The following is a 14,192-nucleotide window of genomic DNA, read 5'->3' as shown; positions in this document are numbered from 1 at the left end:
CCCCAGTACCTTTCCCTTTGGTACCTGTCAGTCCATTTTTGGGTACTGTAATTCCACTGCTGTTTTGTTCCTTCAGTTTTTCTTCATTCTTATACTCCACAGATGAGTGAAATCATTTGGTATTTCCCTTTCTCCACTTGGCTTATTTCACTGAGCATAATACCCTCCACCTCCATCCATGTTGCTGCAAATGGTAGGATTTGCCCTGTTCTTATGGCTGAGTAGTATTCCATTGTGTATATGTACCACATCTTCTTTATCCATTCATCTACCGATGGACATTTAGGTTGCTTCCAATTCTTGGCTATTGTAAATAGTGCTGTGATAAACATAGGGGTGCATCTGTCTTTCTCAAACTTGATTGCTGCGTTCTTAGGGTAAATACCTAGGAGTGGAATTCCTGGGTCAAATGGTAAGTCTGTTTTGAGCATTTTGATGAACCTTCATACTGCTTTCTACAATGGTTGAACTAATTTACATTCCCACCAGCAGTGTAGGAGGGTTCCCCTTTCTCCACAGCCTCACCAACATTTGTTGTTGTTTGTCTTTTGGATGGCAGCTATCCTTACTGGTGTGAGGTGATACCTCATTGTAGTTTTAATTTGCATTTCTCTGATAATCAGCTATGTGGAGCATCTTTTCATGTGTCTGTTGGCCATCTGTATTTCATATTTAGAGAACTGTCTGTTCAGTTCCTCTGCCCATTTTTTAATTGGGTTATTTGTTTTTTGTTTGTTGAGGCGTGTGAGCTCTTTATATATTCTGGATGTCAAGCCTTTATCGGATGTGTCATTTTCAAATATATTCTCGCATACTGTAGGGTTCCTTTTTGTTCTATTGATGGTGTCTTTCGCTGTACAGAAGCTTTTCAGCTTAATGTAGTCCCACTTGCTCATTTTTGCTGTTGTTTTCCTTGCCCGGGGAGATATGTTCAAGAAGAGGTCACTCATGTTTATGTCTAAGAGGTTTTTGCCTATGTTTTTTTCCAAGAGTTTAATGGTTTCATGACTTACATTCAGGTCTTTGATCCATTTTGAGTTTACCTTTGTATATGGGGTGAGCCGATGGTCCAGTTTCATTCTCCTACATGAAGCTGTTGAGTTTTGCCAGCACCATCTGTTGAAGAGACTGTCATTTTGCCATTGTGTGTCCATGGCTCCTTTATCAAATATTAATTGACCATATTTGTTTGGGTTAATTTCTGGAGTCTCTAATCTGTTCCACTGGTCTGTGGCTCTGTTCTTGTGCCAGTACCAAATTGTCTTGATTACTATGGCTTTGTAGTAGAGCTTGAAGTTGGGGAGTGAGATCCCCCCTACCTTATTCTTCTTTTTCAGGATTGCTTTGGCTATTCGGGGTCTTTGGTGTTTCCATATGAATTTTTGAATTATTTGTTCCAGTTCATTGAAGAATGTTGCTGGTAATTTGATAGGGGATTGCATCAAATCTGTATATTGCTTTAGGCAGGATGGCCATTTTGACGATATTAATTCTTCCTAGCCATGAGCAGGGAATGAGTTTCCATTTGTTATTGGCCCCTTTAATTTCTCGTAAGAGTGACTTGTAGTTTTCAGAGTATAAGTCTTTCACTTCTTTGGTTAGGTTTATTCCTAGGTATTTTATTCTTGTTGATGCAATTGTGAATGAAATTGTTTTCCTGATTTCTCTTTCTATTGGTTCATTGTTAGTGTATAGGAAAGCTACAGATTTCTGTGTGTTAATTTTGTATCCTGCAACTTTGCTGTATTCCAATATCAGTTCTAGTAGTTTTGGAGTGGAGTCTTTAGGGTTTTTTATGTACAGTATCATATCATCTGCAAATAGTGACAGTTTAACTTCTTCTTTACCAATCTGGATTCCTTGTATTTCTTTGTTTTGTCTGATTGCCGTGGCTAGGACCTCCAGTACTATGTTAAATAACATTGGGGAGACTGGGCATCCCTGTCTGGTTCCCGATCTCAGAAGAAATGCTTTCAGCTTCTTGCTGTTCAGTATAATGCTGGCTGTGGGTTTATCATATATGGCCTTTATTATGTTGAGGTAGTTGCCCTCTATTCCCATTTTGCTGAGAGTTTTTATCATGAATGGATGTTGAATTTTGTCAAATGCTTTTCAGCATCTATGGAGATGATCATGTGGTTTTTCTCTTTCCTTTTGTTGATGTGGTGGATGATGTTGATGGATTTTCGAATGTTGTACCATCCATGCATCCCTGGGATGAATCCCACTTGGTCATGGTGTATGATCCTTTTGATATACTGTTGAGTTCTGTTTGCTAATATTTTATTGAGTATTTTTGCATCTACATTCATCAGGGATATTGGTCTGTAATTTTCTTTTTTGGTGGGGTCTTTGCCTGGTTTTGGTATTAGGGTGATGTTGGCTTCATAGAATGAGTTTGGGAGTATTCCCTCTTCTTCTATTTTTTGGAACACTTTAAGGAGAATGGGTATTATGTCTTCTCTGTGTGTCTGATAAAATTCCGAGGTAAATCCGTCCGGCCCTGGGGTTTTGTTCTTGCGTAGTTTTTTGATTACTGTTTCAATTTCTTTGCTCGTATTTGGTTTGTTTAACTTTTGTGTTTCTTCCTTGGTCAGTCTTGGGAGGTTGTATTTTTCTAGGAAGTTGTCCATTTCTTCTAGGTTTTCCAGCTTGTTGGCATATAGGTTTTCATAGTAGTCTTTAATAATTCTTTGTATTTCTGTGGGTTCTGTCATGATTTTTCCATTCTCATTTCTGATTATGTTGATTTGTGTTGATTCTCTTTTTCTCTTAATAAGTTTGGCTAGAGGCTTATCTATTTTGTTTATATTCTCAAAGAACCAGCTCTTGGTTTCGTTGATTTTTACTATTGTTTTATTCTTCTCAATTTTGTTTATTTCTTCTCTGATCTTTATTATGTCCCTCCTTCTGCTGACTTTAGGCCTCATTTGTTCTTCTTTTTCCAGTTTCGATAATTGTGATGTTAGACTATTCATTTGGGATTGTTTTTCCTTCTTCAGGTGTGCCTGGATCGCTATATACTTTCCTCTTAAGACTGCTTTCGCTGCATCCCACAGAAGTTGGGGCTTTGTGTTGTTGTTGTCATTTGTTTCTATATATTCCTTGATCTCTTTTGATTTGTTCATTGATCCATGGATTATTTAGAGGCATGTTGCTAAGCCTGCATGTGTTTGTGAGCCTTTTTGTTTTCTTTGTAGAATTTATTTCTAGTTTTATACCTTTGTGGTCTGAATAATTGGTTTGTAGAATTTCAATATTTTGGAATTTACTGAGGCTCTTTTTGGGAACTAGTATGTGGTCTATTCTGGAGAATGTTCCATGTGCACTTGAGAAGAATGTATATCCTGTTGCTTTTGGATGTAGAGTTCTATAGATTTCCGTTAGGTCCATCTGTTCTAGTGTGTTGTTCAATGCCTGTGTGTCCTTACTTATTTTCTGCCCAGTGGATCTATCCTTTGGGGTGAGTGGTGTGTTGAAATCTCCTAAGATGAATGCATTGCAGTCTATTTCCCTCTTTAGTTCTGTTAGTATTTGTTTCACAAATGCTGGTGCTCCTGTGTTGGGTGCATATATATTTAGAATGGTTATATCCTCTTGTTGGACTGAGCCCTTTATCATTATGTAGTGTCCTTCTTTATCTCTTGTTACTTTCTTTGTTTTGAAGTCTATTTTGTCTGATATTAGTACTGCAACCCCTGCTTTCTTCTCACTGTTGTTTGCCTGAAATATGTTTTTCCATCCTTTGACGTTTAGTCTGTGCTTGTCTTTGGGTTTGAGGTGAGTTTCTTGTAAGCAGCATATAGATGGGTCTTGCTTTTTTATCCATTCTATTACTCTGTGTCTTTTGATTGGTGCATTAAGTCCATTTACATTTAGGGTGACTATTGAGAGATATGTACTTATTGCCATTGCAGGCTTTAGATTCGTGGTTACCAAAGGTTCAAGGTTAGCTTCTTTAGTATCTTACTGCCTAACTTAGCTCGCTTATTGAGCTGTTATATACACTGTCTGGAGATTCTTTTCTTCTCTCCCTTCTTATTCCTCCTCCTCCATTCTTCATATGTTGTACGTTTTGTTCTGTGCTTTTTTTAGGAGTGCTCCCATCTAGAGCAGTCCCTGTAATATGCCCTGTAGAGGTGGTTTGTGGGAAGCAAATTCCCTCAGCTTTTGCATGTCTGGGAATTGTTTAATCCCGCCACCATATTTAAATGATAGTCGTGCTGGATACAGTATCCTTGGTTCAAGGCCCTTCTGTTTCATTGCATTAAGTATATCATGCCATTCTCTTCTGGCCTGTAGGGTTTCTGTAGAGAAGTCTGATGTTAGCCTGATGGGTTTTCCTTTATAGGTGAACTTTTTCTCTCTAGCTTCTTTTAAAGCTCTTTCCTTGTCCTTGATCCTTGCCATTTTAATTATTATTTGTCTTGGTGGTGTCCTCCTTGGATCCTTTCTGTTGGGCCTTCTGTGTATTTACTTGGTCTGTTCGATTATTTCCTCTCGCAGATTGCAGAAATTTTCAGCAATTATTTCTTCAAAGAGACTTTCTATCCCTTTTCCTCTTTCTTCTTCTGGTGCCCCTATAATACGAATATTATTCCTTTTGGCTTGGTCACATAGTTCTCTTAGTGTTGTTTCGTTCTTGGAGATCCTTTTATCTCTCTCTATGTCAGCTTCTATATGTTCCTGTTCTCTGGCTTCTATTCCTTCAATGGCCTCTTGCATCTTATCCATTCTGCTTATAAATCCTTCCAGGGATTGTTTCACTTCTCTGATCTCCTTCCTGACCTCTGTGATCTCCCTCCGGACTTCATCCCATTGCTCTTGCATTTTTCTCTGCATCTCATCCCATTGCTCTTGCATTTTTCTCTGCATCTCTTTCAGCATGTTCATGATTTTTATTTTGAATTCTTTTTCAGGAGTACTGGTTAGGTCTGTCTCCTTCTCAGGTGTTGTCTCTGTGATCTTTGTCTACCTGTAGTTTTGCCTTTTCATGGTGATAGAGATAGTTTGCAGAGCTGGTACGAGTGATAGCTGGAAGAGCTTTCCTTCTTGTTGGTTTGTGGCCTTCCTCTCCTGGGAGAATAGCGACCTCTAGTGGCTTATGCTTGGCAGCTGTGCGCAGACAGGGCTTCTGCTACCTGCCCGGTTGCCATGGAGTTTATCTCTGCTCTTGTGTGGGCCTTGCCTGGCTGTGGCTGCTTCTCCAAAATGTTGGAGCCCTGTTGGAGGGGGATCGCTGGGAGGCTATTTATCTCCGTAATGGGCCTCTGTGCTCCCTTTTGCCCAGGGGGTTAGAGTGCCCAGAGATCCCCAGATTCCCTGCCTCTGGGCTAAGTGTCCTGTCCTGCCCCTTTAAGACTTCCAAAAAGCACTCTCCAAACCAAAACAACAGCAACAACAAAAGAGGAAAAAGAAAAAAAAAAAAAGGAAAAAAACGCACAATTTTCTTTGTCCTCAGGCGCCGGTCTCAGGCACCCGCTCACCAGTCTTGCTTCCTTGTTTCCCTAGTATTGGTGTCCCTGTCCCTTTAAGGCTTCCAAAAAGCACTCCCCCCAAAAAAAAAAAGGGTGAATCATGTGATATTGTTTGTCCTCAGGCACCGGTCTCAGGTACCCACTACCCGGTATTGCTGCCCTGTTTCCCTAGTATTGGGGTCCCTGTCCCCTTAAGGCTTCCAAAAAGCACTCGCCTAAAAAAAAAAAAAAGGGAAAAACGCGCGATTTTGTTTGTCCTCAGGTGCCAGTCTCAGGCACCCGCTCACCGGTCTTGCTGCCCTGTTTCCCTAGTATTGGGGTCCCTGTCCCTTTAAGGCTTCCAAAAAGCACTTGCCAAAAAAGGGAAAAACGCGTGATTTTCTTTGTCCTCAGGTGCCAGACTCAGGCACCCGCTCACCGGTCTTGCTGCCCTGTTTCCCTAGTATTGGGGTCCCTGTCCCTTTAAGGCTTCCAAAAAGCACTGGCCAAAAAAAATAAACAGGAAAAACACACGATTTCCTTTGTCCTCAGGCGTCTGTCTCAGGCACCCGCTCACCGGTCTTGCTGCCCTGTTTCCCTGGTATTGGGGTCCCTGTCCCTTTAAGACTTCCAAAAAGCACTCGCCAAAAAAAAGGGAAAAACGCTCGATTTTGTTTGTCCTCAAGTGCCGGTCTCAGGCGCCCTCTCACCGGTCTTACTGCCCTGTTTCCCTGGTATTGGGGTCCCTGTCCCTTTAAGGCTTCCAAAAAGCACTCGCCAAAAAAGAAAAAAAAACCGCTCGGTTTCTTTCCACCCGCCGTGATCCGGGGGTGGGGCGCTCTGGTCCCGCCGGGCCGGGGCTTGTATCTTACCCCCTTTGCGAGGCGCTGGGTTCTCGCAGGTGTGCATGTTTTCTGGATGTTGTCCTTTGTCCTCTGGTCTCTATTTTAGGAAGAGTTGTCTTTGTTATATTTTCATAATTCTATGTGGTGTTGGGAGGAGAGTTCCGCTGCTCTACTCACGCCGCCATCCTGGCTCCTACATTTCTTATTTTTAAAGTTATCTCATACTAATTCTGCTAATAGGTACTGTCTTTTAATCAGTAAGCATGAGACAAGGAAAGGCTATAATATAATAAATGCAATGCCATGATTAAAGGCCACTGTTACATTTTAAATTGCAATGCTATGTAATTATATTACAGTCAGATGGTTCATAGTCAATCAGAAAACAGTAATCCTGAGATTTGGAAAAAGTTCTAAATCATACACTGCAATTTTAGTTATATAAATGTTCAACGTAAAAGAAAAATATATACCATGGTACTTTATACAAAAACTTTATACAAAATAAAGCTTGAAAGACTATAACACCGAAAGCATTAGTGGAGATAAAGAACAATATATCATAATGTTAAGGGTCAATCTAAGAGGATGCGACAATAATAAAAATGCATTAGTCAGTGTTCTCCTGAGAAACAGACCCAATAGGAGATAGATAGATGACAGATACAGATAGAAACAGTAGATGATGACAGATAGCTATAGACAGACAGATGACAGAAAAATGGATGGGCGATAGAAAAATGAGATTTATTATAGGAACTGGCTCCTGTGATCTGCCGTCTGCAAGCTGGCAAACCAGGGAAGCTGGTGGTGAAATTCAGTCTGAGACTGAAGACCTAGAGCTGGGTAGCCAATGGTGGTAAGTCCTGGGTAAAAACGGAAGAATGAGGAGTGCCATTGGATGTCCAAGGACAGGAGAAGACAGATAGCTCAGCTCAACAGAGAGCCCAGTCATCCTTCCTTGATCTCTTTATTCAGGCCCTCAACAGGTTGGATGATGCCACTCCCACTGGTGAGGTAATGCTCTTCACTCAGTCTAATGATCCAAATATTAATCCACCCAGGGGCACACGCACAGATACACCCAGATATAAAGTTTCATCAGATATCTGGGCATCCTTCAGTTAACATATAAAATTAACCATCACAAACCTACCCCTTGTCAACTTGGCATATGCATCTCCTTAAGCAATACTCATTCTCCAATGAAGGTTTAACTCTGCTTACCATGATACAACTATCCTGCATACAGCTGAAAATGGACTAATCCCTTCCCCAGGAGAGGAGATAAAACCCTTAAGTGATGGTGATTCTTTTAACATCCCATAACTTAAATACTGTGATGTAAATTAGCAATGCTAGAATACTGATATAAAATCAGTACATATTATGTTACATGCTAAGGGAATAAAATAGGGGAGAAAAGCTAAGGTATTTGCTTTACACACACACACACACACACACACACAAATGTATTCATAACAAAATAAGGAGGAAACACTCATGACATTACCATCCTTGTTTCTGTAGCTGCTCACACGGTTGTAGGTGGTGTTTATAACCACTTTCTTCGACTACCCATTCTGTATTTCCTCTGACTCCAGCAAGCACCTGAGCTGGCTCGGTGACCCAGACCATCACTTCTGAAGGGCCTGGACCATTAGCAGCAGTTGTAGCTTTCTGCTGACCTTAATTACAGGGCGTAGTAGTGCTGAGAAACATCATAGGGGATCTCCTGCATTGCACACATACTCTTTCTTCCGTCCTTTGTGGAGTGGCTGTCCAATCTCCCCTTGGTAATCAGGGTCAGTCACCCCAGCCAACACCTTAGCTCCCTTCTTTGCCTCTAGATTCAGAGGCACGAGGAGCCCAGTGAGGCCAGTCAGCCATCTTAACTTCCAGTTAATGGAATCACGGTTGTGATTCCCAGTGAGAGCGTTCCTCCTCCTGGGACTAATGCCTCTAGGCCAGCAGAGCTTAGAGCTGTGGAAACAGGAGGCAAAAATTTTTTGCTAGTGGGTGGCTTGGGGTAATAGTGGTGCCACTCCTATTTCCAGCTTTCCATTCCTAGACTCATGAATCCTGGATATGGGAGAAATAGCACCACATATTGAACACTGATTCGGAGCATATACAGTCCTCTAGAGAGCCTTGCCCCAGCCCTGAAAGGTATTGCTACTTAGCTGATGCTGCAACTGAGTGTTCAAAAAGCCGTTCTACCATTCTGCCAAGCCAGCTGCTGCAGATGGTGGGGAACCAGTGAATTGCATTCGTCCAGGCTCATTGCCATGCTGCTTTTGCTGTGAAGTTAGTTCCTTGGTCAGAAAAAGTGCTGAGTAGAATAACATGATGGTGGGTAAGGTGTTCTGTATGTCCGTGGATGGTAGTTCTGGCAGAAGCATTGCATATAGGGAAGGCAAATCCAAATCCAGGGTGTCTTTGCCAATAAGGGTAAATCAGTGCCTCTTCCACGATGAAGTGGTCCAGTGGAATCCACCTGCCACCGGGTGGCAGACTGATCGTTGGGAATGTTGCCGTATCTGGGGCTCAGCACTGAAGTCGGCTGCTGGTAGATGAGCGCTCATCAGTGACTGCAGCCAAGCGGGGCTGGTGAGTGGGGGTCCCTCCTGCTGAGCCCATCCATAACCTCCATTCCTGCCACCATGGCACTTTGATCACGAGCCCGTAGGGTGATACCAGGCGTGGCAAGGGAAAGAGGCTGACTGCTGTCCCCAAAGTGGGTCACCCTCTCGCCTGATTATTAGCATCTTCCTCCGCTGAGGTCACCTTTTGGTGAGCATCCACAAATATCACATTTTTGCCCATTCAGAGAGGTCTATCCACATAAAACTTCTCCAAATTTGTCACCAGCTTTCCACATGGTCCCTTCGAAGTCCCTGAGCATCCAGTCAAACTGTGGGTTCATATATAATCACATGTCTGGCTAATTCTCCTTCCAGTCAGAGTGCACAACCAGGTACGATGCCGGACGTTCTGCTTTCTTTGGAGGATTGCCCTTCACCACTGTCCTTCGAGGTTGCTGAAGATAAGGGCTGTACTGCCCACTTTTGAGTGGTGCCTCTGCACTGTGAGGCATCATCTGTAAGCTAGGCCCAAGTCATCCTTTCCTCTGTCAGCTGATGGCAGGGAACCCCTGAGGCCAGACATGCAAACTCGGAGAAAGAAGGCAGCGGAGCAGGAGTGGGACCCGTGGGCATTTAGACCACTTCCTCGGGTAACCTACCTGTACCTTCAAGGCCTGCTTGGTCATATATTTAGCACTTCCATCTGATGGTGGAGTATTTCTGTGCACACCCAATTTTATGGCTTGGTGGTTCAGAAAACACCTGGTTCATGAGGGGCAGCTGAGATTGTACAGTAACTTGGTGGTCCACAATCAAGCACTCGCTCTCTACTAAGGCCCAGTAGCAGACCCAAGAGCGGTTTCTGCAAAGGAGAGTATTATCTGCGCTGTGGCAGGGCCTTTCTCCAAAATCCTACAGGCCTACACTGTGACGCACCCATGGGGCCTGCCAAAGGCTCCAGACGGCAGCCCGTCTGCCACGGCCACTTCAGGCACCATTGCGTCTGCTGGGCTGCGTGGCGCAAATGGCAGAGCAGCTTGCCTTGCAGCCTGGACCTGAGGCAGAGCCTTCTCTTGCTTCTTATATGTAACAGAATCGAACAGCAGGTAGCAACTGGACTAGAGATTAGTGCCAGTAAAGTAACAGACCTATTTAACTGTCAGATCTGTGGGAATGGCAGCTACATAGGCAACTGGACCAATTCTTGGTCTCTGTTGAATTGTTGCATTTGCTCTGAGTGAGGCCTAACATGTCAAGTGTCACTATTTATATGTAAGAATTAATTCTCTGAGAAATATGTTTGGATGCCTACCCTACCTCATCTTGTTATAAAGGTTTGTCTTCATGGCTCGGAGGACGCATTGAGCCTTTTCCTGGCATCTGATAAGACCTTCACACATGTAAATTCAATTGTCTATCCCCAGTGTTTGTGTCTCAAGATACATATTTCAGAATTGTGGAGTTCTTGAGGACTTCAGCTATGGAGTCTGATTATCTTAATTTAACTCCAATTTCCTAACTTACTAACTCTATAAATATAAGGAATTATTTAAATTCTTTGTCTCTGTTTCCTCATTTCTAAAATATGGATAACAAGATCTTAGCAAGAAATGTAGGTAGAGAGGCAATCTGTGTAAGTGTACCAGGTGGAATCTGACACACAGAAGTACCCAGGAAGTAGTCAATAAGTTTGCAATATTAGTAACATTATAGAAGTAGGAGAAAGAAATTAATAACAAGGGGTAGAGTAATTGAGGCTGGAGTCAAGATAGATGATTGCTCATAAATATTTGAAGATATTAAAAGTGCTTTATAACAATTTTGGTAAAACCTCTGGATAATATTAACATTAAATAGTTCTCAATATAAAAACAACATCAAAAGGTGCTTTATCTTAGTTCTTGATTTGGCACATGAAATTGACAAACAGGAGTCAAGATGATGAATTATGAGGATAACATGCCTCCTACCTGGGGTATTTTTAAATATAAAAACTCATTTGATGAGCTCTATCCATTGATCAACAATTAAATTCCTTAATTTGCCTTTAACTCTGTGGCAGATTGCTCTTACTATTGCTGCCTTCTGCTATAGAATTGTGTACAAAAATAGCATCAGTTATAGGAAATACTGTGATTTTGAGCATAACCAAGATAAAAAGCAAGATCTGTGCTAACTACTCAATTCAGATGTGTTAATACCCACTTTACTTCCCACAACCAACTGGTGGTTACATCCAACTGTAGGTCTTTTTCTACAATTGGTCAGAAATTTAAAAAGGGTAAGCAGTATTAAGTGCTTTTTGGATATCAAAGTAAAAATCCATTTACTATTTTCCTGGATGTTGTCTGCATAAAAGTTGGAATAAAATATGTATCTACAACAATGCTTCTCTAAAACTTGATGATTTGCATGTAAATTTTCCAGTTCCTAACATTTCTTTCCATAGTTATATTTCCACCAATAACTATGTAAATGGCTGTTTGGACTACAATCCCACCTCCGCTGCTCCTTCATTAGGCCTGTAAGTCCTTCAGCTGCATTTAGTTGTAGTTTATGGTACTTACACAGCCTCCATTCTTTCGGTGGAATTGCTTACACAGTTCGTGACCAGATTTTGTGATGTTTGACCAAATAATCTCTTATAATATCTCTTCCAAAAGCTGGGATTACTTTCTAGAAACCGTGGAGATATTTTCACAGTGGTTTAAGAGAGAGCTTGCAAAACACCTGTGCCAGGTATCCTTCAGTTCTGTTCATTTCTACCAATTTGTGTAAATATCTATATAAATCACACAGAATACTAGTCTGAATTGTTCTAGTTTGTGCTAACTTGGATATAAAATTAACTAGCTTGGTAAATTAAAAGGTGCTGAGGGAGATTTTATACCATTATATCCTTTATAAAAGTGAAAAGCCATTTTCTTTTCCCATGGACCCAAGTTTTCCTTCCATAAGTCAGCCTTCTTTTTTCCCTTAAGGGTCACTAAACAGATTGTGGTTTGGTTTTACCATGTTACAGGGAAGGAGAAAAAGCTGTAATCACAGCTGACATGGCTTCCTATTGGACAGGTGTTGGGTTTACTGAGCAGCTTTGGTTGTTCCTGGGCTTCTAGGAACATGATGGATGTCTAACCACCTGGAATCTGAAAATAAAATCGGTATATATGAGACATTCTTCTTGTGTTCAGTATTTCTAAACATTAATCCAATCCAAGCAATAGTCCGGACTTATTGTGAATTAATTTGAATACTACTTATAATGCATTTTTAATGCGTATAAAAGTAATTTTATTGAATCTCTTCTTGCACTTCCCTCTCTTCCAAAATTTATCTTCTGAATATCTTTATTTCATTTCAGAGCCATGACGGCAGTTAAAGTGAGGGCAAATAGAAAAATGCTATTTTGTTTTTGGAAGAGCACCACGTTGTTTTATAAACAAAGGTATATTCTGAGCTACAATATCAGAATACCTTTTACATTTTCAGAAGTGATCTTCAAAGGGAAGGCAAAACAGCATGCCACATTGGAAAACAGTCTGGCACTTTCTTTCAAAACCAAATGTACTCTTACCCATGATTCAGCCTCATGCTCCTTGGTATTTACCCAGTGAGCAGGAAACTTAAGTCCACACAAAATCACACAGATGCGTAGAACAGTTTTCTTCATACTTGCCCAAATTGGAAGCAGTAGATGATTCCCTCAAGATGAATGAATAAGCAACCTCTGGTAGATCAATAAAATGGAAAATTATTCAATGATGCAAATAAGTGAGCTGTCAGACCATGAAATAACAGAAGGAAATGTAAATGCATTATGCTAGGTAATTAAGCCAATCTGAAAAGATTATCTACTGTCTGATAACAACTATATGACATTCTGGAAAAGACAGAAGAATGAAGATAGTTAAAGATCAGCGGTTGCCAGAGTCTGGTGGGGAAGAAGGATGAACAGGTGGAGCACAAGGAATCTCTAGGGCAGTGAAGTGACTCCGCATGGTCCTGTAAGAGTGGACCCATGCCATAGACCTGTCAAAACCCACAGAATGTGGAACACCAAGAGTGAACCCTAATGTAAACTTTGACTTTTGGGTGATAATGGTATGTTAATGCAGGGTCATTGATTTGAATAAATGTACTGATCTGATGTGGGATGGTAGTTGGGGAGGCCATGCATTCGTAGGAGCAGAGGTTACAGGGGAACTCTGTTGTCCATTCAGTTCAGTTGTGAACCTAAAATTGCTATTAAAAATAAAGATATTTCTACAATATTCTAAATTTTGCTGGTCTTGGATATATTTTTTCATGGTAAACCTGATCAATTTGAATTTCTTAAATCCTATTGGCTTAACTGGTTTAGATAAACTAGTATCATTTCAAGATTATAAAGTTACAAAATTATGTGTTCAACTAAATTAAACTGTAAAATGCAGTTTCTTTCAAAAGAGATATGTACTTGTATACTTGTGGACAAAAAGTAATTATATTGTTCTTGGTCTGCTTTCAAATTTTCTCTAGAGAAAATAAAAATTGGTTGCTTTAGTTCAAGATAGCAACTAATGAACAATGAAGAGCTTATACTGGTATAATAGTTTAAAATCTAAATGATATATACAAAAATGATATTCAAGACATAGTGGTAATTATATAAATTTGAGCTCAAATGACAAAGTCATGGAGTAAAGTTGACTTTACAAGTCTTTTCCAATATTTTATGACTATGTCAACATGAATTATGTTTTTTAAACTCAATACACATAAAATAACTGGCATAATTCATTTTTAATCTTTATATGTCTACATTAATTTTTATATTTCATCTTTGTGTGGTATATTTTATCATATTCCACTCTATAAACTGCTATGTAAAATCCACTGCTATTGATATTATTATTAAAAAATGGGTTCTGGACTTTAAAAAATAGAGTAAAGGGGAAAATTTTAATGTTACATTTTATTAAAATGTAAAATGATTGCCATGCCTGATAACCTCATTTTAACAAGCATTTAATGATAGTTACTAAGTTAAAACTTCACATGTCCTGTATCATGATATTATAATTTTGATTATTTTAATTAGAAAAATAGGTGTTTGTGTAGGTTTTTATAAAACTAAGACAATTAGAAAAATAAAATATATGGAAATTTTGTCCAAATGAACAAACCAAATTCATAAGAATACATTATTAAACAACCAAAATCACAACCAAAATAACTTACATCAATGAATTTAATATCCTAATTAAGAGACAAGGATTCTGTAACTTAAGAAAAACATCATATGCACAATTTGATTAGAAGAGATT

General features: G+C 40.1%; 1 long non-coding RNA gene across 1 annotated transcript; it reads left to right on the top strand.

Annotated features, from left to right (window-relative positions):
• Positions 1-11,353: 11,353 nt before the first annotated feature.
• On the top strand, positions 11,354-13,157 carry LOC140845158 (uncharacterized). Its single transcript, XR_012123877.1, has 2 exons — positions 11,354-12,047; positions 12,248-13,157. It is a non-coding gene; the product is annotated as an uncharacterized lncRNA (long non-coding RNA).
• Positions 13,158-14,192: the final 1,035 nt, after the last annotated feature.

The sequence above is a fragment of the Manis javanica genome, chromosome 12, assembly GCF_040802235.1.
Source record: "Manis javanica isolate MJ-LG chromosome 12, MJ_LKY, whole genome shotgun sequence".
NCBI classification, from domain to species: domain Eukaryota; kingdom Metazoa; phylum Chordata; class Mammalia; order Pholidota; family Manidae; genus Manis; species Manis javanica.
This window is presented reverse-complemented; position numbering and strand designations above follow the sequence as displayed.